Genomic DNA, 27,467 nt, shown 5'->3' with positions numbered 1-27,467 from the left:
TAAACAGAAGTGCATTACAGGCATTAAAAGGCAAATGTATTGGGTGTCCCCAATCACAGGTGTCGCACCTCTCAACTGTACCAAATTCCTTGCTATTTACCAGTGTTGAGGGCAAAATAATGGGGTGCCGCAAATTTCTAAGTGGCCCCTTCGATTCCCAAACTTCTCATTTTTTTAAAATGCTTTTTTTTTTAAGTTGCTGCTGACGTAATCACATGAGGCGCCCTGCACAATGACATCAGCTTCGTGAGGCAGAATGCTAGCCTGCCAGAAAGTGCAATTCGTCTGAGGGGCAGGCTTGGACTGTCTGTACTCTCTCTCTATGTATTCTTCGTGTTCTTGTTCCAGCTGCTGTGGTGGTTGAATAGTGAGTGAATGAGAGAGAGTGAAATTGAACTAAGTGATTCAAGTAAACAACCCCCTGACTGAACCTGAACAGTTCGACAAATACTTTCTTTAGCAGGATACAACAGGCACAGGTAGGCAGCACAGGCACAACACAGCAGCACACACAGTGATGGCCAGCAGCAGTGAGTGAGTTGTTTTAATAAATTAATATTTAAGTTACGATCCAAGCTGTCATGCAGCTGAACTCTGAACTTGAAGCAGCTCTGCAGCAACTGTAGTACAACTTGTCTTGACTAAGAAGGCAAAGTTTTGCTGTAAGTCCCAGGCAGACAGAAATCTCTTCCCAGTGCAGACCAGTCAAGACCCAGTTCCATACCCAGGAGGAATCGATCGATAAGGACATCCAGACAGGTCACACAGCATGCAGGTGGAGGAGGATGAGAAAATTTATCTCCAGCCACGATTCAACGTCTGGCTCCTCTGGGTAAAAGAATTTAAAAAAGATGCCAATATTCAGTTATTCAGCATAGCTCAGTTCAAATGCAGTCTGTACCATATATTTCTTTTTTTTTTTTGAATGACACATACTTTTCTGATTTAGTTATTTAAGGGAAAGGGAGGACAATTCATAATCTCCCAGGGAGTCAGGGACAGTCCCCAAGGAATACTCAGCTCGGCAGCTCTTATGGTTTTTTCTGTTTCTTATTTCCAGCAGATCGGCATTTTTTTGGTGATTGTTATAGTTTTGTACACCAACTATCAAACATTCAGAATAAAATATTTTATTTCTTCTTCCTGTACATTTTGTTGCAGCTGTTAATTATATAGTCAGGACTGTCTGTTTTCTTTTGGGCATATCAGACTGATGCTTCAATTAAATAACTTAAATGTGAATTCAGTGCTAGGAATGTTCTGATGGAATACTCATTTGCAGCTATACTGCTTTCAGTAGTTAGCCACAGTCAATCACTGTCAGTGTATTTACAATTGTTTCTTCTCACCTCAAAGAAGAAATGATCTGTTCTTCACAATAGATAGTTGTTGAGCTAGCTTGGTTGAGAGTTACCTGACTCAAAGACTTTGTATCTACAAAGAAGTAATATGTAATTTGCTGAATCAAATGTTTTTGAGTAGTTTTGTGAAAATGATTCGGTTGACTCTCCTTTATTTGTGGCTTATAGAATAGTGTCAGTCAGTTAATGACAGCAGAACTCCGCAGGTAGCAATTTAGTGTAGAAGCAGTTAATTGTATTTTATAAAAGAAAATTGTATTTTATTTTTTCACAAGTTCAAAGTTTGATGATACAAGTTCAAATGTTAATATAAATAAAATACTATTGCTCTGTTTATTTTCTGTTTAATATTTTGCCTATCAGTTGCGTTCAAAGTCGGTATCCCACAATTTTGCAGTGGATGGGGTTACATAATTATGTATGCAAATTTTATGTTAATCAGTGTACAGATTTTTGGCTATTTGTACCTATTTTTCATAGCACTTTGTCCAGATTTTTTATGATCCCAGGTTGAGAGTTATGACAGGCATGGAGGGGCACCCTTAATTCCATAGACTCTCCCTCAATGTTTAACTATTTGTTACTTTCTCCTATTTTTGGCATTGTATATTTCTTTTCACAGGAGTGTTTCACTCTCCCTTAGCCCTTTTATTGGACATTTGAGGAGCAGCAGCATTTTGTTCTTTTCACCAAACAGAATGGCCTAAGCCTGCACCACTAAGGTGGAGACTGTGTCAATATACATAGCAGTGGATATATCAGCAATAAAACAATCCTTGGATGCCCTTCATGGTGCTAATAAAATCTACAGTACCTTTGACGATATTACTTTAGTAAAAGTGGTATTGGCAAAGCATGATAGTAAATTGCTGCAGTTTCTGGGTTCAGTAACAGATTAGCAACAGGAGATGCAGCTGCATGTAGAGAGCATAGCAACCAGTACAATGAGAGATTGCAGAATTAAGGTCACATACATGATAGCTGGAATGCAAGTAAGTCAACCCGGAAAACTTTTCAAGGCAGAATAACCTGCAGATCCTAGGGTATGGACCATTTGCCTTTTGTAAGACAGGAACTGTGCTTAATGTTAAAAGTGGATACTTGCTTAGTTATTGAGAGGGTAGATAGAATTTTAGCCAGGCAGTCCAATTCCATTCATTCATCACATCTCATAATTAAATACCTGAATTCAATGACAGGCAGAGGACTTTGAGAGCAGTTAGAGACTTCACTCCAGACCTTAAGATTGATGGACATCCAGTAAGGATATAATTAGATTACAGTACAGCCTTGTTTGCTAAAAGAATGGCTAGTATAGCTTTTTAGAGAATGGATAGAACACTTGGATTTGGTTTGTCACTGAGAAATCCAGGCATATTGTTATTAGTAAAGAGGACTCAGCAATTCCTTTTTCAGTCTCCTGAAGATGCTGATGCATTTCTGTGGAAATGGGAAACAAACCTGAGGAAAACGTTTATGAAAGTGGGGTAAGTTTAAAACAAAAAAGGGAGAGGCAAAGTTTAAACATTCTGTCTAAATCTCCCCAGGACAAAAAGAGTAAAGTGGGACTCAGTTATTCAGTGAAACCTGTGAAACGAGATGAGGTAAATGTTAGTTGAAACTGACATAAATCTTACTTCCGGTGGTCATGTAGTTTACAACCCAGCTTGACCTTGTCCATTGCCTGGGTCTGGGTAAGGAGAGGATTTAATACCGGAAAAGGACCTCACTCCAGAAGATATTTATGACACTGCCAGCCCAGATAGATAGAATTTTGTAAATAATTCTATGTCATTTGTGAATAGTAATGTGATTTGTATGCTTACCTTAAAAATGTAAGGAAAACTATGTGTTCTGTACTGAGCTTCAAGATTGTAACACAGTGCACCCTGCTGGAAAAGAGCAGAAATGTGTATAAATTATATGCCAATATAAATGTATAGTTTCATAATAAAAGCTGGAATATACAGAGTTAACTTGCAAACTCTGAGAAAATAAAAAAAAATAATTTTATGAGTGTGTTTACCAGAACTAGAAGACAGAATGTCTGCAGCAGGAAATGCTTCTAATAGAGAAGTGTCAGCTTCTAAGAGATAGGTATTTTTCATAGAGACATGTTAAATCCTGTTGGTATCTGTTTAGCCTGGGAACTAGATGCAAGTGTCAAATAGTGGTGTCATCTAGCTAACCCAGCAGTCTTGTGTATTATTAACTTAAGAACTATCTCAGAGAGAAAGAGTGCATTTTGTATTTTGTTCTGGACCTGTTAACAACTCACCAGCACTTTGCCTTGCTCTGTAAGTAAGTTATTTAGAACATAGTTTCTCTTAGAGATAGACAGGAATAGAGCAAGATTAGTGCAGATGTTTTCTATATTTATGTGAGACTGTCCTACTACATTATTTTAAAGTAGTTTCTGTGAATGTGAACTCTGCTGTCACTATGGTGAGTTAATAAGTATTGTTTTCTGCTTTTATTATTTATTATTAAATATTTTAAACCATTTAATTGTGGCTAGTTTGCTTACAAATATTTAAGCTCTTAGGGTACTTGCGTGTATATGGTGATACTGTATAGGTCACTCTAGAATAGTCTTAAAAGTTTGGTCACACTTACCACTTGGATAACAGTAACATTACACAGTGGAACTGGTCATTCTTTGGGAAGGGCCTTATAGTAGCTGATAAAAAGAGGTTCTGGTGGCAGTGCTAACTACCTTATGGTCTGGGCAGAAGGGTGCATAGCAGGTAAACTTGTGCCAGCCTTTCCCAGGTGTGTGTTTGTGTATAAATTAAATTTCAAAGTGTGGGTGTGTGTGTGTGTGTGTGTGTGTGTGTGTGTGTGTGTGTGTGTGTGTGTGTGTGTGTGTCAGCTACTTGGGCAGGGACATGAAGCACTGGTTGGACAGAGATAGTGCTGGGAGGACTTGGCTTGGAACTCTGGCTAAGGACTCCACTCTATAGCTGTGCCAGTTGGGAGTCTTATTGGGGATCTGGACAGAGAGAGAGAGAAACCAGCCCCAAACTGACTGTGATCTCTGTGTGCTCTTAAGGGAAATTGTACATTACTGTGTGTGTACTTGTCATCCTCCCAATGTGCGCGTCCCTCACTGGTGTTAGTGATGAGGATTGAGGCTCCTTGATTACTGGGCCAGTGCACAGGCATCACAATGTTCATGAGATTGAAGATGCACGGTTAAACAAACAGTCTGCTGTAGAACTGTAAGTCATTATTGTAAAGGTTGCCTCCCTCGGATATTATTTGGAACAATAGGGCTATTGTATGAGGGTTATGGACAGCATTAATCTTTATAATGTGATTTGTTACAATGTTTAATAGAGGGGGTAGTCTCTTATGGTCATGTTACCACATTTATGCTTATCTTCTGGTTCTACAGATCCTATGGTGTTCTATGATGATGAGTCCCCCCTTCACACATGCATGCACACACACACACACACACACACACACACACACACACACACACACACACACACACACACACACACACACACACACACACACACACACACCTACCTTTCTTTGTTGAACTTATTGACTGTGGTATGGTAAGAGTTAAAGTTCACCACATATATGGTGATGGCACTGATATGCCATTATCAGTTACTATAGCCTTTGGCATCACGGACATTGCACATATTGGTTAGCTTTAACCTAGTGATGTAAACTCACTGAAACCTTCTTTGGTGAATTCAGTTAATTGAAGTGACATTTCACTGTGGTCCCTACTCCTCAGGTTAATGCCTAAAAACATAACCAGAATGATCTTATACCTATAATAACAAGATTCAACGCAATTGTTGCACAGTGGCATTCAGGTAGGAAGCCCCTGCACCTCTTTCTAACAACAACAATAACACAACATCTCATGAAAAATGGTTAACTTATTATTTCCTCTGCACCACTTTCTGATGGATGTGACTTTATTGGTTGTCCTCTTAATTCAGCTAAAAAGTGACAAAACCATGAAAGAGAGTATATACTTTGCTTTTAATAAAGACAGCTTTCCTTCTGATGTTTGAGTAGGATTCTGCTTGGTTTGTCTTCAAAATATATATTGAACTGTAGTTTTTGCATCATGTAATGATATTGTACACTTGCAGAATTACTGTTATTAAAAATAATGTTCGAAACTAGTCAAAAGAACTTTTATTACCTTATGGTTTTCACCAGAGAATTGTAGCTGCTATAGAGCTGCAAAACTGGGTGACAAAATTTACATATAATTCAATGGTTATACTTTACTAGATGGATGACTCCACTTGTAGCATTGTGTGTGTGATGTCACTGGTGATATTACATCATTAAATTATTAAATACATCAACAGAATCTCCCCCGACATACACACACACACACACACACACACACACACACACACACACACACACACACACACACATACACTACAGTTGAAAAATGCGAGAAAAGAAATAAAGGGAGAACAAATATTAATCAAATAATACAAAGTCTTTATTTAAGCTAAGACTCCAGTGACTGTGGAGCTATCTTACAAAGCTTTCAGACAGCCATAATAAGGTGAGGCTTTACTTCTTTCTTATCTTCTGAACATGATTATAGATAACTTCATGTCATTGTTCATAATTTCAAGAACAGCTGGATAATGAATTAATATTGTAATTTGACAAAGCATCGTATTCCTGGGATACAGAAGTATAATGCCTTCTGCAATTGTGCACATGCTACTGGCGAGATGCCTTCAGGTGTATTGCAACTTGAGGGTAATTATCAATTAAATAGCAGGATTTTCATGGCTCAAGAAGTAATTAATTAGGAAACCCATTTAGAAAATGACAGGGTCAGCAGTGTTTACTAGTACTGAGTCTAGTCAATGTCATCAGCAAAAGCAGGCACTTGGCACACACATGCCTTTTTACATGTGCATATGCTACTTCATGGTACTATGAGAATGACCAGAAGCCACAGTGACCATCTTCCTACAATACTTCTATACTGGTTTATTGATTGAAATTATGAGGACAGTCAGAAATGTGCAAAGACAAGCAAATGAACATGTATAAAGAAGCCAACAAGCAAGTGGGGAAGGAGAGGAAAGAGTATACTTTTTTGTTGTTATGAACTTTGGATAGGGAAGGAGGTGAGGGTAAGTTCAGTTGGAAAAAGACAGGTGGTATAAAAGCAGTGGCATACAAACCAACATAAAACACATACAGAGACTAACAGGGAAGTGGTTAATCAAGGGGGCTTAACAACAAATATATTGATATGCAGAGAAAGAGGGAAGGAATGTAGTTATAAATAGATGTAAATAAAACAACAACTACCAAATTATGTTTAAAATTATAACAAAAGGGAAAGAGTGAGACAATGAAAAAGTATTAGAACTTACAACTATGAATATGTTTTGATGACCAGTCATGCAGGTAATTACTAGTGTATTTCACAGCTGCTAGGTATGCTACTATGCCAGGTCTCTGAGTTCCACCTAGGTATATGAACTTATATGCATATGTCCCTTTTGGATGATGTATACACAGGTGTGCAATGTCCCTTTACCCATGGCCTAGGTTATCTTTAGGTTGGATGCTGGTGAGGCTATAGTGATAAGATATGGATGCTGGCTGTAAAGGCCATGAGTGGGACTGTATCATTTTGGCTCTCTGAAAGTACTGTAGGGGAAAAGGGTGAATGATATCCCTTGTGGATTTGGATAACAGACCCTTTTAAGCAACTAAACATGCCTGTGAAATCATTGTGCTTTATGCCAGTCAAAAAAGCACTCTTTGACAGCACAACTGCTTGACAAACACTGTAATAGACTTTGATATGGACCATGGAACACATCATGGCGACAGTACAAATGGCAGTGATATGTCAGGTCAAGGTGACCCCAAAATGGTCATATGGCTGGGTGATCCATGGACTATATGCTTCCATGTGCCCCTCCATTGACCTAATCCCCAATCCCCTAGATCCACAAAACACCCCAGCCAATGTCCACATGATGGACATGGGGATGTGGCAATCTCCCTTCATGTCAGCCATCATGAAGCAGTGGGTATGCTGTCCAGGCAGATCATAGCCTTGTAAATAAATGAAGTAATATATGTTTAGCACGAGCATGTAGACTGTGTTAGTGAATTTACAAAGTACCATATTTCTAGAGGATTTGAACTACTGTACACGAGTCTGTGATAGATCTGTGTCACTGTTAACTATACAAACTATACCCCTTGCTATGATATGCTATGCTGCTGTCAGATAACAAACACTAAATAACATGACAATAAATCAGACTTGTCCCTGCAACAAGGGAGACACTCCATTCTCCTCTGGTACAGGAAGATGTTTCCTCCTGGCCTGAAAAACAAGACCAATAAGTTCACCTCACATCAATTAAAAGTTCAGCAATGGAAATATATGAGACATCCCAGGGTGCTCTCTTACTGACCACTTTTCTCATTGGGTTTGAAGGTAAGGAAGGTACCTCTGCAGGTCAATGAAGTGGTCCTGCCACTGCTCACTAGAGTGGCTTTTGTCAGTAGCGGCAGTCACTTCCCTGGCCAGACTATGCCAGGAATCCCCTTTTTTAACTGGGAACAACATATGACTCCTCAGTCAGGTACTTCCAGTGGTTCCTGCATGGCATGTAAAAATTATTTTAAGGCACAATATCTCTCACCTATCCAGATTTTTGCCTCATATGTTTGGTCTGTTCCTCAGACAATTTGATGTTTTCTGGCAAATCATTGAGGGCAGAGGTCAATAAATAATGACATGCATTTAACTTTCAGACTTCATATTCTTCAGAAAATGCATGCTAACACAAATCCCATTATTCTATAAGCTTTCAAAGTTTATAGCAGTCTCTATTTTGGGCCATTCTTCCCCAATTATTTTTGCCTTTGTCCAGATTTCTTGTACTAAGAGGTTGGGAATGATGTAAAGTACAAAAAGGAGCCCTGCCACCATCACTGCCCTTTGAAACCATGTGGATTTGCAGGATGACAGTGCAGAGAAATACAGTAGCCCTCTTGTGGTCATGCACTTTGTTGTTGCTTGACACATGACAAGCACCAAAGGGCAGTTACTTGTCATGACTAGTGGTAGTACTACTACTACTGCAAAGCGAGAAAATACATGGGATGGCATTATTGTGCTAGGGTCCACATGGGGTCATTGAACCGATCTTCCATACTCATTGTACTTCTCAGGGACTCACGGACATGGGCGTTCACAAAGCTGGCCAAATCATTTACCCAGCACAGGTGAATTATTAGGTGAGATAAACTTCTGATTCTGATACTTTCATTAGAATAAGTATCTCAATAAGAGTATAAAATTATGTGATAAAAGTAACCACAATCAACACTGACTATCTCTCACTGAGGAAAATTTATGAGCAACAAACCATAAAGCTGTTTTCTATAAGGTTTTCTGAAATTCAAACAAGCAAAACATGAGAGGTACGTGAATGGGTAATGGTACTACATACCTCTCAACCACCAAGTGTTAAAAATCATAGGACTCACCTTCAAAATTCAGAGCAGAGGGTCAGAAAGAGGAGCAGAGTCCAATTTTTCAAAGCAGAAGGTTTTAATATACTACACACTAGACACTATATAGTTAGCAGAAGTAAATTTTTGTATAGGCATGGCTTATGTATTTATTAAAGTAGGTACCCATAAACAAGTCTGACTTTATGAGGAACATCATAAATCTAGGGGGAGCATGGCTAAATCTGAGGGTAAAAGTCATTAAACTATGCGTAAATCATTTCAGACAAGAGGTATGTGGTACTGGTTTTATTTTTGCTGAAAAATTAATGCTATATGCGTGCATGTTGTTTAAGAACACAGACAATAGCTTGATATTGTTGGGGGCAAGGTAATTGGTAAAAATGTCAAGAAATGGTAAATAGTGTATGACACACTATATAGATCTATTGGGTATGCTGCCATAGCAGGGAAATTGGAAGAATGTACTTTAGCAGGTGTAGTAAAACTATTCTGAGGTTTGTTTCCTTATATACTATGAAATCAACATAGCCAAAGATTTAGGCCAAAAACTGTCTGGGTGTGTGTCCCACTGAATGTTGATATGTACGCTTAGGGAGGTTTTCTGTTTGTTTACATTTCACCCACCAGCTGTTGCACTACTGCTATTGTGTCCTGTATGGGAGGATTGCCTTCATCAAGCCTGCATGTATGTGAGTCCTATAAATATTACATACATACATACATGCATTCAAATATTTCAAACACGGGCATTAATGCCTTTCTCACCTGATAATTTACCAACTTGTTCCCATAATAAGTGCTCAGGCTGTTCTTAAAAATATCTAAACTAGTACTTGCTTTAATGTAATTTGGTAGTCTGCTCTATGCATCAGCTACTCTGTCAGAGATCCAATTAGTACACTTCTCATTCCTATGGAATCTTCTACATAGGTTGTCTGATGATTCTGTAGTACTTTTTGTTAACCCCAAACATTCCCAGAGATAGGTGTCACTAAATGCCCTATATACCTGAATAAGATATCCTCTTAGATATCTGTAAGGGATACTGTACAACTTCAGATATTTTAGCCTTTCATAACAACTTAAAGTTTCACAACTATGGATGGCTTTTTTATATTTCTTCTGTGTTCTTTCCACTTTACTCATGCTTGTTTTCTTACAAGTTTTCCATCATTTCTGATTTCCTAGACGTTATAAATATAAAGTTTTTTTTTACAACTTATAGTTATATAACTGTCATTAATTAATTGGTTGATATGATTAGAAAACCTTAAAGCTAGAGTACCCAGGTCCTTAAATGAATCTACAGTTTCAATCACTGTGGGCCATATTAAATATTCTCCTTTCAATTTATGTCTCTTAAATCATATGCTTAGTTTTTGATGTATTTATCAGCATATTATTCTCCTGTGCCCAAATGGTCAATTTAGTCAAGTTCTTTTGTAGGCATGCCTTATCTGTGACACATGTAATCAGTTTACCCAATTTCAGGTAATCTACATTTAGACTGTATAAAACCTCAGATGAAAAAGTAAGTCTGAAAGATACAATCTAAACAAGTAAGAGCCTAGGACAGAGTCCTGTGGGACAACTTGACTGTAACCAAGGATTTCACCTGTCCAATTGCTGTATGATACTTGCCATGTCATATTTGTTAGCCATGCAGTTATACATTTTATCAAATGTACATCGATAACCAGTTGGTCTAATTTATTGATCAGTGTTTTGTGTATGACCCTGTCAAATGTTGAAGTTAAATCTATAAAAATTACATCACAGTGCAATTTGTCAATCATAGCTATTATTATATTGTTATAGAACATCAAGTTACGGATGGTAATAGATCAATTTTCAACAAATGCATGCTGATATATTGTTTCAAGTCCAAACCTATCCAATTCTGACAATAACTTATCCAATATTACCTTCTCTATTATTTTTCCACAACATGAAGGTAGAGTTAAGGGTCTATATGACTCTGGGTTTCTTCTACTCCTCTGTCCCTTAAAGACAAGTTTAATAAACACATGGTCTCCAGTCTTGAGGAATCTCCCCATATTTATGTGACCTAGTAAATAATAGCTATAATGGTACTCCATTTTTTTAATTTCTCCGATTTTGGGTTTCTAATACCATGACGGGAATGGTTAGTATTGTTTCAGTCTTTAATGTCAGCCAGAAGTTCTCTTTGCAGCACCTGGAATGTGCCCAGTAATGACTCCTTCTTCAACTTGTATGGAGTTACATGCATTGGTAACATATCTAAATATGATTGTAGATTATCCTACTACTACTATCTGTGTATCTTTCTTCCACATGGCTCTTGTTTCTCCCTGCAAATCCTGATATTTTGTGATGCTGTGTCTCACTGTATGCAAGACACTGTAGTCACTGGTTGTGGCAATTTCAATGATCAATGCTACTTTTCTCTTCTTTTCATGGACCTCTGTATCCATTTTTCTAAGATCTATCTTATGAACTGTTGGCAATGGGTGATCCCATGTGATGTAAACTTCATCGTTTTCTGTGATGCTTTGTGGTTTATGTTTCCAGTGTTTTTCATCCACTTCAATAGCATAATCAAGTATCTTGTTCATACAAAAATATATCCCCTGATGTTCTATGCCTAGATCCTGACAAACATTTTTTTTTTGCACTCAAACAATTTTTCTTTCAAAACTTTCCACTTCCATCTGCACTTTTTCCACTGAACACATCACTCCAGTTAGTTTCACATAATGACTGTTTTGCTTCCATATAATCTGTAACTAATCTTCTGTGCATTGGCTTAGATTTCAGTTTATCAGAATTATCTAACAATAAATTACGCTTTATAACCCCATAATCACTGTACATCAATGGTGGTAAAACTTGACTTGAAGTAACAGTAATTTCTTTAGGAACACAAGCAATGTCTAGTATTTTCCATTCCTTTGTAGTTTTTTTTTTTTTTTACAATCTGAAGCCATTGGTTCTGAACATATGTTGTGAATAATCTCTTTAATGTTGTTGAATCAATATTATTCTGGTCTATTCCTGGTAAATTTAAGTAACCAGCTAATATTATTCTTCCCTCCTGTGTTTCATGCAAGAAATGTATGAATTTCTCAGGTCATCAGCACTTGACTTTGGTGATGTATAAACCCCAAAATTTTGTTATATGTTCCAGGGTTGTCTTTATTGTCACAGTTAGTCTATAGTATTTGTGTTGTCATTGAACATGTAATAATTACAGGTATCATAATTATCTTTAGTCCCTATCATAACATCTCCACCTGATTTTATGTTAGAATGTCTGCTACAGTAAAAGCATTTATACCCTAACTGAACTGGTTTCTAGTCATTGTTCTTTAACCAAGTTTCACAAACCATAACATCAGTCTTGTGGAAACATATCAAATTTTCCAGTAAATAAGTCTTTATTATTAATGCTCCTAGCATTAACAACCATCAGAGCTGCATCAAATGTTATTTGTGAACTGTTAAATTTTCAACCTTTCAAAAATCCTGCCTAGTGTTTGTCAAATATTGCAAAATTTCTGCTGCAAAAAAGTCTTTCCTGATCTTGACAAATGCATGCCATCCTGTCTGAACATGGTCGGCCAAAACTAGGTTTGGATGCTGTAAACATTTCCATTTTTTAAATGGGACATTCTTCCATTAGATACTTACACAAAAATATTTTCATTCATGCTGGCCTGACTCTCCTTTCTATATGTGATTTGTGAAAAATGCATACTAACACCAGTACAAGCTATTTCCCTTCTAACAGTCAGAGAGTCCTTGCAGATGAAAATATTTGTACTGATATGAATAAAAACAGATCATATTTCCTTACATTAAGGCATTCCAAGGCTTGTCTCACATCTTCTACTTTTGCTCCTGGCAAGGATAACACTCGTCAATGTTCTTTATCTACTCTGCAAATATATCAAATCTTCTAATAATTGAATCTCCAGTTACAAGAATATCTTTTCTTACCAGATCTGAACTCTTCAACATGTAATACAGTAATATCAGCTCTAGCAATTGTTACAAAGGAAGGAGCTTCATCAGCATTAATCTTATTAATCCCACTGTTTTTATTCCATATTATATTTGCAAACATACAGTTCTAATCCAGCTGGTTTTGTACAGCCACAGCTTCCACCATGTCGTCAAACATCTGTCTTTCTCCTCTTTTTTCTTACAGTAATGTTCTTCAATCATTCCACGTTCAGTTGTGACTTCTTCCTTTTCACCTGCCCCTTGCCTTTTTTTCCTACCTTTTCCATTGGAAAGGTAATGCTTTTTCTGTACACTGAGGGTTTTCTGATAGACAGATATCTTCATTCCCTGTCATCAGTGTGTTACATAAAAAAACAGAATCCTTTTTACTATGTATGCTCTTTCCTTTACAGTCACTAGTCAGTTTATTTTTCTTCCTTGTTATTTGTTGTGAACTTCTTCCTTTCTTTCTTTTGTGTTTCCTTCTGAACAATCTAAATCCTCAGATTGCTGAATACTTGCATCCAGAATTCCAAAGTTGTCATGCTCTTTGTCTTGTTTCGTTGTTATTGAATGATCTTTACAGACAATAAACACATCATTTCCTAAATGCATTCTATTTGCTCTTTGCCTAACATTATTTATCTGATCAGTCCAGTCATTAGTAACAACAGTTCTCCAAGCCATGCCAATTGCACAAGTGCAATAACATCAATATTCTAATAATGGTAAGCAAGTCAGCCATCTTTTCACTTGAGGAATACAGATCATCGGTGTTATCAGGTATTACCTTTAAATATGCATAGCATTCATTACACTGTACAATATATTTGTGCTTTAGCAAATCATTAATGACATACTCATTTAAGGAATCCATATTCAGCTTCAATTGAATAAAAAATTATACAAGAAAAGAATACTCAAACCAGTAACCACAGAATTCAAAGAAAAATTTAATAAACTTCTATGAGAGAAATCACACAAGCAAAATACAACTAAATACTAAAGTAAGTGCAGTAAAGTTGTTGTTCTCACTCTACAAGTTCTGAAAGTCAGACAAAAGCTGTAATTCCTCTATGTTGCATGCAGTAACATATCTTCAATTTTACTCACAGTGGCACTTCTTTTTAACAATAAAGATCAATAAATCACAACCCAAGATAAGATTGTTAGATAAGCTGTGGATTGTCCTCTCTGCAGTCTGTGTGACTTACATCTGAATAGGACCCTTGGGATGGTTAGAGCTTGCCTGTCTAAAACCTATCCCTTTCTAACAACCAACAGTAAAAATTAAAGGTAAATCAACAAACTATAAATCAAAGTAAATATTCTTGTCTGCAAGCTATGCCACTTTTCATACAAACAGTGAAAAACAGTGTTAAAAATAAAATATAAATTCAAATAAAACTTCACTTACCAGTCAACTCCACAGCAAATCACAAATGAAGATAGGATTGTTCAGATAAACTCTGGGATGCTGACAATAGTAATGCAGTAGCTGTGAGATTGATCCTATCTGATGTGTTGCTTGGGAGCACCAACCATACAGTTCAAGGGCATACATAGAGTTGTGTTGTTGACAGCCTTCTGTACATTTGTGTGATGGGATGTTATAGAGGGCATTAATGCTGTCAGTAACCAAAATTGGAACTATGCACATGTCCAAGGATGGGTCACTGACATGATCATACAGGCATGCAGTAAGGCCACCACAATGGCAGAGCAGCAGATGGCTATGGGTGGGGACCACTTACAGAGTCACCAATGTCAGACACAAAAAAGTTCTTATCATCTCTGCCTGGGGGATCCAGGCAGTACTAGAATTAGCAATGGTGTGCTGAATTACAAGTGGAACCACTGATATCCACTGATGATACCCCAGATGGGTATGACTGAATATGAGGTAGTATCTGCATTACTTGTCCAAGTAAAGGGTCATTGAATATCTGATTTTATGTGAATACTGGGCTTGTAGATCTATAGACTGTTAACCCATGGTATATGAAACATTAGTTTTTGAGTACTCTGTTAAAAAGGAGTAGTTTCAAAGGACCATAAGTGTTAGTGTATGGTTTCTCCTTAGACTGGATAATTTTGTGGTGATTTCACAGGTGGGCATAAGCTTGCCTGAAGTTTCCAAACTGTCTAGCCCCAATGATAATAGCAGACAACATATGTGGGTCAGAGTGTCATTGGCAGACATGGGCAATGTAATAGCCACATTCTTAATGCCCTTCCGTGGACATAGATCCTGTGCCTTCAACTCCCCCCAGGATGCCACCTGACTAGAGGAAGATGTTGGCAAATCTGCCCAAGGGGTGGCCTCATCTCTCTTTGTTGATACTGTCTCCATTGCTTGAGATAATGACCTCAGGATTCAGCAAGATGTTAGCCAAACACATAATGGGTGCCATCCCCATAATAAACTGATCACCTCCATGTGTACTACACAGCATTTATGCAGAGTCATAATACATGGGCAGGCAGAGACCAATACAGGCATAGCTGATTTAGTCCTGGTAGTATGTTTTCTGTGTTAAGACCTATGGGTGTACATGTTCCAAATGTGCAGCAGTAGAGACATGTGGCAGAAGGAGGCTGAATGCACCAGATGCCCATTTCTGACCACTTAATATTTAACACTACCATTTCTTTGGTTGTTTCACTTTACCTTAGTGGGGAAGCTCACTATGGGAAGGGGAGGCATGATCTATGACCCACAGTACTACCATCTCCAATCTACCATCCATTGTTGAGGGCATTGTGGGTCTACATGGACACATATAGATGTGGCATTAATATGGAGACCACTCATAGCACAACTTACCATTCATACTCACAATGTGCTCCATCCACTGTGCATACTGTGGATTATGTATGTGAACTTCCCAGAAGAGATCAATCCCCTGGATTGAGAAATACACAGTCAGGTCATACATCTCTGCACACACCAAACTCTGGCACAGTGCTGCATCAACTGTTGGATCTATACTACTGCACACACCACTGTCCAGTCACCAGATAATGGAGATAGACATCACCCCTACCCTGGTCAGTCTTTTAAGCTCACAGCAATCACCTGCCTATGCCTTATATACACCCACACCAACCCCACCCACATACACAGTGCTAACCCTAACTGCCCTACACACACACATACACACACACACACACACACACACACACACACACACACACACACACACACACACACACACAGCCAGCTATCTACACTTATCACTGTGGCCCACCCCACCTGCACATATGAGATCAGTTCCTCAGTTCTCTCTACCTGGGTGCCTGTGTCTAATGAATATTGGGGTCAGTTTATATAGAGTGTTGCACAATGTGGGTGCAGTTTTGCATTATTTTTACTTTTTTTTTGAAAGTGTGCATGCATTCTTTTACTGTTTCATAGCCATGAACCTCATCCTGCATCAGAGCCAGAGCCGTGATACACTGCACTCTTGTCTGTCTTGAATGTTCATCCACTGCAGCCAGCTCCTTCACATTCTCCTCATCAGGTCTGTCTTCCAGTGGTGACTCCAGGATTTTCACCTCCTGAATGTCTTGGTTCTGCTCCAGCCATTTGTGTATCAAGATACTGTGCAATATTACACACACTACAAATATTGTACTGCATATTTCCATGTCATACTGCAGTGCACTACCAGCGCCATCTAAACAACAAACGTATGCCATTAGCATTCTAAACACATGTTCAACAACAACTCAGATCTATTGCAGGGCATTATTGTACACATTCTCACCATGTTTTTTTTAATTGCTGACATTGGCTATTGCCCAGGGCATATCCAGCATCATTAATAAGATGCTTCAGTGGAAAATGATCCCACATGTACCACTGGTATAAGTTACACCTATGCCTGATGTGGGAATTGTAGGCACTCTACAGGTGCCTGTTGACACACTGTATATTATGCACTGTGAATTGCAAATCCTTGTCAAACAATGGAGTAGAACCTATTATAGTTGATATACCATGGTTGTTGCTTCCCTGGTGGGCCGTTATTGTAATGTGGGTGAAGTCAAATGCCTCCAGTACCTCAAGTAACCGGGCTATATCATAACATGTCTTCATGGCATTGCTTTCTCCTTTATGGCGTATGCAACCCATATATGCTCTGCCACATTGTGTAGCATGGCATTGAGGAGCTAGTACAGTATCCTTGTGGCAGGTGTCATGGATAAGATACTGTGTCCTCTGATGGTCACTGAAAGGTCCTTGTAGTTAATATTCTCAAAACCACACATATTTTGGTATCTATCTCATGACCTTATATATGAGGCTGATACACCCAAATCATCTCTTGCTTGGTGCCTGTTGTGTTAGCTTTTTACCTTAAATGAAGACAAGATACAGCTTCCTCTCTTTCAGTAGTATTTATTACACATGTGTGGGAGCCTCATGGAAAGTACCAGGGAGACTCACAGAACAAAGGAATGCATAAGCTTATATGCTGGTAATACTGCTGACAGTACAAAAATATAAATTGGACCAATTAAATTAGTACAAAAGACAATTAACTAATCAATGGTTTACCCATAGGCTTAAAGTAGTTCACATTACTATATCTCTAGGCAGAAAAAGAAAATTGGATGCACTTCCATATAAGGCATATTTCCTGCTTTCAAGCAGGCTCTTGTTTTTCAGAACTTTTCCACTATTCACAGTTTACTCAGAGTTCGCAGTACAAAGTCCATCTTAATGCATGCAGATCTTCACATACTCAATTTCCTTAAACACATGCTTTGGCCGTTCATATTCTACAATCCCCCATTTGATGCTGTGTAAGCATCACCATTTAGTCTATCATACATTTGCCCTAAGTCTAACATGACCATGTGGCTGGTTCCTTCAACATTGTCACATATTTTTATTTCATCATCTATATTTATGGCTGTAGGCATATAAAACTTTGGCACCTTTTTAGTAGTCTTAAAAGACATTAATTTTAAAATCAATGCTTTGATTAAAAACACAAAAAGAAAGGCAATAATAGCTAATACTGCGATTAATAAAATTAACTTCAATAGTCCACCTCCCCAACCTGGTTGGTTAACCATGCCCATGTTGAGTTATTGGCCTCCTTAGCCTTAGAGAGTTCGGAGACTCTCTGAATGAGTTCGAGATGACTTTCAATTTCATGCTGATTGTCAGGAATAAACATACAGCACTCCTCCTAGATTAAAGCACAAGTTCCTACTTTCACTGTTAGGGTGAAGTCGAGAGCCATACGTTTTTGGAGGACTACAGCTCTCATAGCACTCAGTTTATCAGTTACTACTCCTAAGGCAGAAAATGTGACATTGCTTAATACTTCAAGCAACCTGGACAGTTTTCTCAGCTCCCAAATTGATTTTACTGCTCCTTATGCTGGAATTATACCAGCCCATGATATGACATCATCAGCCAAGTCCATATGAGATAGTCCTTTGGTGCCAGCATGAGCTAAGTCATGATGATAAATCCATGAAGCGTCAACTTGGCCTACAGGATTGGCAGGCTTTTTAACCTCTCGAACATTCCAAATTCTTCCTTGAGGTAAAGCAGATGTATGTTGGATGGCTGAGACTAAATAACCTAAGAAACAGCTACCAGACCAGTTTCCCGGTAGCCATTTATAGGCCTTTCTACCACATATAAAATACAATCCTTCTTCCAAGAGCATAGTGGAAATGTTTGTAGTAACATTATTATTGAACACTACTTGGGAGAATACATCATCTAAATCTAACTTAAGTAGTGAGAGTTGTGAATAATTTGTCATTGTAGGGCTATTTTCAAAGATCCATACCTCTTTTGGCCCCAACATCATTCCAGTCACATTACAGGTCTGCCAGTCTGAATAATTCTTAAATGATGCAGATACAGAGGCCCACCACACTGAATAAGAAATAGACCTATCCCATGCCATAACGTTAATTGACTGTAAGGCTGTGTAGTTAGTAATGGCACATACTGTCTGAATTCTTATAGTACAATTACTTGAGCCCACTTTCTTTATTCTCTTTTGTTTTAGGCATAGAATGCCTTGCTGTTAATATGCCAAAGTCACAGCTACAGTTCGATTTGAATGTATCTTTTTACACAATCCCCCAGAAATGTTAAAGAGGATGGTGGAATAGTTTTCAATATGTAAAGGACTAGCTGTCATTGGCAGGCCATCATGCAAAGTGGGAAGAGCTGCACAAATCCAGCAATCAGAAACATTGAAGGTAGAAGCATAAGCATATTTGATGGCCTGATAGGTGTTGAAGTGTGGATGCCAAATAGCTCACTTGCTTTGATGCGTCAGTGGAGCAAGAAATAGAAATGGCCACATTAGAAATAACAGTACAAGAATGACCGCCAAAATGTCTGTCCAATATTTTTGTGGAAATGGTTGTTGTGCCTGTGTGGTTACAGGAGTTTGAAGTTTTCCAAAGGGATAGATGTTAGGCATTGTCAGGTAATGGAACAGTCCTACTTCAAGTACGAGTAGCAATGGGAGGAAAAGCTGGAGTTGAAAAAGGTAAAGGCAGTTTGTCTTCAGATGGCACAGCTTTCTTGATGTGTGAAATGTGGATCCAGGTAGGAGATCCTTGCAGTCACACAGCAGATGATGTTGTCAGAAGAACCAAGAAGGGCCCCTTCTAGCACAGCTGAAGGACTTAATGTAAACCTAATCACCTGGTTGTAAGGCAGATGACAGGAAAGGATCTGAAAGATGCTGAGCAGCTGTGACTTGTTGATGGTGAAACTGTAGGAAGGAAACAAGAGATTTGCAGTACAAGAGAATATCATTATCAAATGCAGCATATTCAGAAAGGGGAGGTAGTGGTGTCATGGGCAAACGCAGAGAGCAGCCCATGAGAATTTCATGAGGAGAAAGACCCTTAGTAGGATGTGGTTGTGCTCGCATAGAAAGTAAGGCTAGTGGTAAGGCCTGCACCCAAGTTAGGCCTGTTCATAGGTTTATAGGTTCATAGGTAGGTACTAGGCTATTGGCCCTAGGGCCTATATAAGTCTAGCCAAAAAATGTACCCTGGCTTTCGCCTCCCAAGAAAATTATTTTCCTGTGCCCATGTCGAGCAGAGCCACAGAAGTGATCCCTGGGATGAATTTCCTATTTCCCATCCAGTCATCAAGATTTTTCCTTGAAGAGTGCTAATGAGGAGCTCTGTTTGACATAGATAGGTAGTCTGTTCCAGAGTATGGGAAGTCTCTGGGACAGGAATCTATCCCTCCAGCATGTTCTGTTTATTGTGGTGACAAGGTTTATGTCCCTAGAGCGTGTAGCTCGGAGGGATTGGGATTTCTTTAAGTGGAGCATGTGCAACAGCTCTGGGTTTGACATAGCTTTGTATGTTAGGCAGAGATTGCCCCTGAGTAGGCGATATGCGATGGAGTAAAGCTGTAGTTTTTTGAGACGGTCTGCATAGGGCATCTGTTTGAGGCCAGTAATCCTCTTTGTGAAGTATTTCTGTGGTCTTTCCAGTTGTTGTTGATGTCTTGTGAGGTACATACCAAAAGGGGCATTGTACTCTATAATGGGTCTAATGAGTGATGAGTAGAGGGGAATAATGACCTCTTTTTTTCTGGATGAGAATCCTTTTGTGATGAGATGAGCCACGTAGAAGGATTTCCTGACCACTGTGGCGATGTGATTATCAAAGGAGAGACTACTGTCCACCTGTGTCCCAAGGTCTCTTATCACATTTTCGGCATTAAATAGACTACAAGCTATGTGGTAGTTCATGGGTACAGAGTTTTTACCAAAGGCAATGACAATACACTTTTTGGCACTGAACTTCAGGCCATGCCTTTGACACCAGGTATCTGTCTCAGTGAGGCCCTTTTGTAGTATGTCCACATCGTTAAGAGTTTTGATTATGGCTCCTAGTTTGCAGTCATCTGCAAACTTTGTTAGTCAAAGACCTTCTGTGTTAGCCTGCACTTCAGAGAAGTACATACCAAACAGGAGAGGACCAAGGACTGAACCCTGTGGTACTCCACTTGTCACTGGTCTGAAGTCGGATTTGGAATCCACTACTTTCACAGTGTGGGTTCTGTCCATGTGCCAGTTGGCAACCTATCTTGTGACATAGGGATTTATACCTAGTTTAGTGAGCTTATCTATAATTCCAGAGTGAGGGATGGTGTCAAAAGCCTTGGCGAGATCTAGATAAGCTGTGTGAACCGCTTTACCCTCATCTATGGCTTTGGTGACTGCTTCAAAGAAGTCAATCAGGTTTAGGAGACATGATCTGCCTTTTACAAATCCAAACTGGGTAGGGTCCAGAGTTTGGAGATTACCAATGTCTTTGTTTATGAATTCCATGATGATATGGTCCATGGCCCTGCAGACCAGGCTCATCAGGCTAATGGGGCAGTAGTTCCTGGGATCCATCATGGCTCCCCCTTTGTGGAATGGGATAACCATCACAGTGCGCCATTCAGTGGGTACAAAGCCTGAAGTGAGGCTATTATTGAACATGGTACTTAGGTAGGGTGCCAGTTCATTCTGTAGTTCATGTAGAACACAGCCTGGGATATTGTCAGGTCCCATAGATGTTGTGTTCTTGGCTTTGAAGAGTGTGTTTTTTACCTCTGCAGGCATGATTATAGGAACTTTGCATTCATCCGGTATAGAGATGGGCCCTCTAGGGGGTGAGAGGGGGGTAAAGTTAGCACTGAACCTATCTGCCAGGATGTTGGCAATATCAGTTGGTTCTGTATACTTAGTGCCATTGTGCTGTAACTCAGAGCAGATCTGAGTGTTGCCATTGAGATTCTTGACATAGCTATAGAATGCTTTGTGGTTGTCTTTAGAGACAGTGGCAATTTTGTTTTCGTAACTAGATTTGGAGGATTTTATGAGGGATCTCAGTTTCTTACTGAGGTTGACCAGGGAGATCCTCCAGTCATGGGGTTTTACTCTTTTTTGCAACAGTTTCTTTCTTCTGTTGTAAAATTTGTTTATGGTGGACTACCAGATTGGCTTCCTTTATTTTGGAGGATAACATCTTGGTTCTGTTAGGGATAGCATGATCCATGCACTCGTGTAAGTGCTTATAAAGTGCATTTGTGTAGGATTCAGCAGTCATACCTCTATTGTCCGTCTGCATGGGTGTCATGAAGTTTGCCACTTCTGTCTTAAGAAGTGTGAAGTTGGCCTTGGAGAAGTTTTTTTTACGATGGTTTCCCTAATTGGGGGTGGGGGGGGGATGTGGATGTCTAGGCTGATCAGCTTGTCGTCAGATCTGACCAATGAGGAATTGACCTCTGGTGTGGAACACTGGTTTCCCATGTTGGTAATGACCAGGTCTAGAATATTGCTGCCCCTGGTGGGGGTGTGAATAAGTTGATCCAAGGCGTTGGAATTTATGAATTCTAGAAAATGTTGAGCAAAAGAGTTGGTACATGAGTAGTTTTCCCAGTTAATGGTGGGTAGTTGAAATCGCCCATTATTAGGGTGTTGGGTTGTACCATAATACTTTCCAGTGTATCAAGAAATGAGGAGTGGGAATCCTGGGGCATGGTGGGGGGTCTGCAGCAAGCTCCAATTTGGATTGTGGTCTTGCCCAGAGTTAGTTGCACTTGGATAATCTCGGATGCATTATGCTGTGCAACTAGCCTGGAGGTGTGGATATCCTTAATGAATATGGACACGCCTCCACCTTTAGTGCTTCATTCTGGGTTAGGTGACCGAAAGGTGTGGTATGAATTGTAGCCTGGTGATGCAGGGGTGCTCTCTGGAACTTTGAACCAGGTCTCTGTCACTGCACAGATGTCAATGTTCTCCATTTTAAGGAGTGCCTCGAGTGAGTGCATTTTGAGGTTTTAGACTTCTAGCATTGAGTAGCATTACCCTCAGATTTTGCTTGCTTGTACCTGTTACGGTGGTGAATTTGTCATTTGATCCTTACCTAAAAAGATACTATAGGGGTGGCAAGAGCCTTAGCCAGTATCTGGAATCCTAAGGGCGACAGGTGCAGTTGTTTCTGAAGTGACTTTAGCAAGTCTAGTTTTTAAGGTCTGATTCATTCGTTCAATAATACCTGATGCTTGTGGTCTATACGGGCAATGAAATTTCGAAGTGATGCCTAACATCGTACACAATGATTCAACTAACTTAGCAGTAAAATGCGTTCTATGGTTAGAGTATATTTGAGAGGGAACACCAAAACGAGGTATCAATTCATAACACAATTTTTTTGCAACTGAAATAGCATCATTTTTAGTACATGGGTAGGCTTCTATCCACCCCGAAAAAATATCAACAACAGTCAAAACATATTTAAAATGAGTACATGGTGGGAGTTCGATAAAGTCCCAGTGTAAGGCACAAAATGGTTCCATTGGTTTTGGCACTGGTTAAGTGGGAGCCATAGTGCCTTTCGAAATATTATGTTTCAAACAAATGGAGCACATGCTTAAAAAATGTTGCACAGAAGCAGAAAGTCCTGGGGTGAACCAATCCTTTTGGATTTGTTTGATTAATGCTTGTACTCCTACATGAGCTGGCAAATGATATGCTTTTATAATAGAATTTAACATAGATATAGGGCAAATTAATCTGCCATCAGGATGCTGCCAAATTGAATCAGAGCATTTGAAACAACTTTGAGCCAGCCACACTTTTCTTTCTGATTCCGATGCTTCATTTTGTAAAGTTTTTAAAACAGTAGTGTCAAAAGTAACCGTTTGTAAGTTAGGCTGCAGAAATTGTCCCTGAACAGTGTGTGAAGGTGCAGCCTGTTTGGCAGCCCAGTCAGCCAAATTATTTCCCTTAGCTACTAGGGAGTCGTTAGACTGAGAGTAACACTTGCACCACATGAGGTACTGGTAGTATAGTATCATGTCCTAAAGTCAATGGTGCTGCCATATCGATCAAAACAGCAGCGGCTGCCACCACTCGTAAACAGGGTGGATAGCCAGAAGCAACAGGGTCTAACTGAGTGCTGTAATATGCTATAGGTCGATACCCCCCCTGTGCGCTTGCCCTAGCAGGCCCAGGGAAGTTTTGTTTCTTTCACAACAGAAGAAAACAAAGGGTTTAGAATAATCTGGGAGCCCCAGTCCAGGTGGGTTTATTAGTGCTGTTTTAAAAGCCTGAAAAGCATTTTCATGTTCAGGAGACCAAGGCAGAGGATCTGCAACTTCCATTTTTAGAAGCTGTAACAGAGGGGCCGAAATTTCTGAAAATTGGGCACCCACTGTCTACAATAACCTGCTAGGCCAAGGAACCCCCTGAGTTGTCTCTGAGTTACAAGGCAGGGGGCAGTCTGAATGGAGGTAATCTTACTTGGAAGTATTTGACGTAAACCCATAGAAATTATGTGTCCCAGGTATTGAACCTTTTCTTGACAGAACTGCAGTTTAGATTTATTTACCTTAAAACCTCATTCAGCTAAAAACTTTAAAACTAGAAGTGAATCCTCTATAAAAGACTTAGTATCTTGTGAAGCTATAAGAATATCATCTACATATTGGATCAAAACTGAACGTGGCGGTAACTGTAAATCCTGCAGCTGTCTGTGCATCTCTTTCGAGAATAGGGTTGGAGATTCTTCACATCCTTGGGGTAGTCGGGTCCAAGTATACTGTTGGCCCTTATAAGTGAATGCAAACAAATACTGACTATCAGAATGTACTGGAGTAGAGAAGAAAGCTGATGAGATATCTATAACCATAAAACAATGTGCTGTAGGTGGGATAAAGCTTAAAATCATAGCTGGGTTTGGTACGATTGGAAAAACAGGCAAAACAGCTTTATTAACTTCTCACAAGTCTTGTACAAATCTGTAAACATGTTTACCAGATTTCTTTACAGGTAGAATTGGAGTATTACATGGACTTGTTGTAGGTACTATAATTCCTTGTTATAACGAGGCAGAAATGATGGGGGCAATACCAGATGTAGCCTCCGCCGTTAAAGGGTACTGCAGCACCCGAGATAACTGCTCCAGGTTTTAAGGTTATTTTTACAGGAGTGGCTGAAGTCAGAAACCCAACATCACTATCATGAGTGGTCCATAGATGAAAGGGTAATGAATTTAAATGCTTATTTTTATTAAGGTCAGACTGCATACATATTGTTTGCAGAGTGACAGTTTCATCTAAAGTAGCCAAAATACTATTTTGTTTATCTTAAGATACTTGTAAATATACTCAATCAGCTGTGCAGAAGATGGTTGCTCCCATCTTACAGAGGAAATCTCTCCCCAATAAATTTAAAGGTGCTGAGGGTCCTACTAAAAATGCATGACTGTCCTGTAAAGGTCCAAAATTACTGGGACTGGGACGGTTTCAGAATATTCAATAGGAATACTAGAGACACCTACCCCTCTAGTTGTGTTATTGGAGAGGGGGACATTTATTGCTGCTTCACCAGCTAACATAGATTTGGTTGCTCCAATGTCAATTAAAAATGGGTATGGTTTATTTTTGACAAGCAACATAACATGCGGTCCATCTTGATCCACAGGAATGAAAGGGCACAACTGCTGTTGTCTTTGTTCAGGGAACCTTCATTGTGATGGCTGCCGATTGGATGGGGTCCAATTAGAATTCCACTGTGGTGACTATCAGTGGGTGGAGCAGGTTGTTCGGCCAGATATGGACATTCATTTCTCCAATGGCCTACTTGGCCACAATAGAAACACTCCGTCTGATTATTATAGCTTTATGGTGGGGCTGATCATGTTTCTTGCCAGTTTTGTCTATTTTGATTTCTCACACCTTGGCATCCACTTCTCCCTCTTCCCCATCCTTGTCCTCCCTGTTCACGCTGCCAGAAAGCAGTACAAATCTGAATCTGCACCTTAACCAATTTTTCCTGTAAGTCCTTTTTCTACTTTGCTATGTGGTCGGAGAGGTGTTGCACTTGTGTGACCAATTCATTCAATCCAAGACTAGGCCAGTTTAAACATACTTCCTTTAGCTTATCCTGTACTTGTGGGTGTAACCCATCTACGAAGGCAGCTGACAATCCACTTTGTGCTGGCCTTACGATGGGTTCTGGGTAAGCAGAATAAGCCTCAAAGGCTTCAGTGAGATGATTTAAATATTCGTCCACAGGTTTGTCTTCTTTTTGAAGAACTGACTTGATTTTGGACCAGTAGAGTGTGGGTGGCACTATTACTGTAATAGCATCTACTATGCACTGTCTGACCACTTCAAACCCATTATTTCCCTGTGCATCATGTTTTGGAATTGGAGTAGGGACATTAGCATGGTCCCAAATTTGTTTCATCAAATCAGACGGCATGGCGTACTGAAGAACTGCCCTGACTTCTTCTATTGTAGGATTTTGTAGACAAATATGTCCCACCAGCACATGCTGGAACTTAGCTGGATTAGTACAGATGGGTGGTAGTGATTTTGTAATGGCTTGAAAATCAACCGTCGACCACACCCTAGGTACTACAATGGTCGGTGGTTCCTGTGCACTTCTAGCATGGGCTGGGTTTGGTACCTCCCTCAATGGTAACAATCTGTCATCGTCTGACAACTCCAATTCTGAGTCTGGATTAAATTTATTTGGCCCAAAATATCCATCCCCACTGTCAATTATAGTGGGGAACTGGCCAAAATGCCTTTGTCTGTGTAAATGTCACTTCACTTTTCCTTTATGATAGGGTTTAGATTTAAAATACATTACAGCATTTGCTACCTTATGAGTCTTACTATGAGTTCTTGGTCCATCAAACCAAGCAAGCTATTTGGCATCCACCCTTCAACACCTATCAGGCCATCAAATATACTTACGCTTCTGATTGCTGGATTTGTGCAGCTTTTCCTACTTTGCATGATGGCCTGTCAATGACAGCTAGTCCTTTACATACTGAAAAGTATTCCACCATCCTCTTTAACATTTCTGGGGGATTGTGTAAAAAGATACATTCAAATTGAACTGTAGCTCTGACTTTGGCATATTGACAGCAAGGCATTCTATGCCTAAAACAAAAGAGAATAAAGAAAGTTGGCTCAAGTAATTGTACTATAACAATTCATATAGTATGAGCTGTTACTAACTACACAGCCTTACAGTCAATTAACGTTATGGCATGAGATAGGTCTGTTTCCTATTCAGTGTGGTGGACCTCTGTGTCAATTAACGTTATGGCACGAGATAGGTCTGTTTCCTATTCAGTGTGGTGGACCTCTGTATCTGCACCATTCAAGAATTATTCAGACGGGCAGACCTGTAATGTGACTGGAATGATGTTGGGGCCAAAAGAGGTATGGATCTTTGAAAATAACCCTACAATGACAAATTATTCACAACTCTCACAACTTAAGTTAGAGTTATATGATGTATTCTCTCAAGTAGTGTTCAATAATAATGTTACCACAAACATTTCCACTATACTCTTGGAAGAAGGGTTGTATTTTATATGTGGTAGAAAGGCCTATAAATGGCTACAGGGAGACTGTGTCTGGTAGCTGTTTCCTAGGTTATTTAGTCTCAGCTATCCGACATGCATCTGCTTTACCTCAAGGAAAAATTCGGAACATTCGAGAGGTTAAAAAGCCTGCCAATCCTGTAGGCCAAGTTGACGCTTCATGGATTTATCATCATGACTTAG

Source organism: Protopterus annectens, chromosome 10.part0, assembly GCF_019279795.1.
Source record: "Protopterus annectens isolate FY-2018-M chromosome 10.part0, PAN1.0, whole genome shotgun sequence".
Lineage (NCBI taxonomy): Eukaryota > Metazoa > Chordata > Ceratodontiformes > Protopteridae > Protopterus > Protopterus annectens.
The sequence above is the reverse complement of the archived record's forward strand: the minus strand, read 5'-3'. Positions refer to the sequence as shown.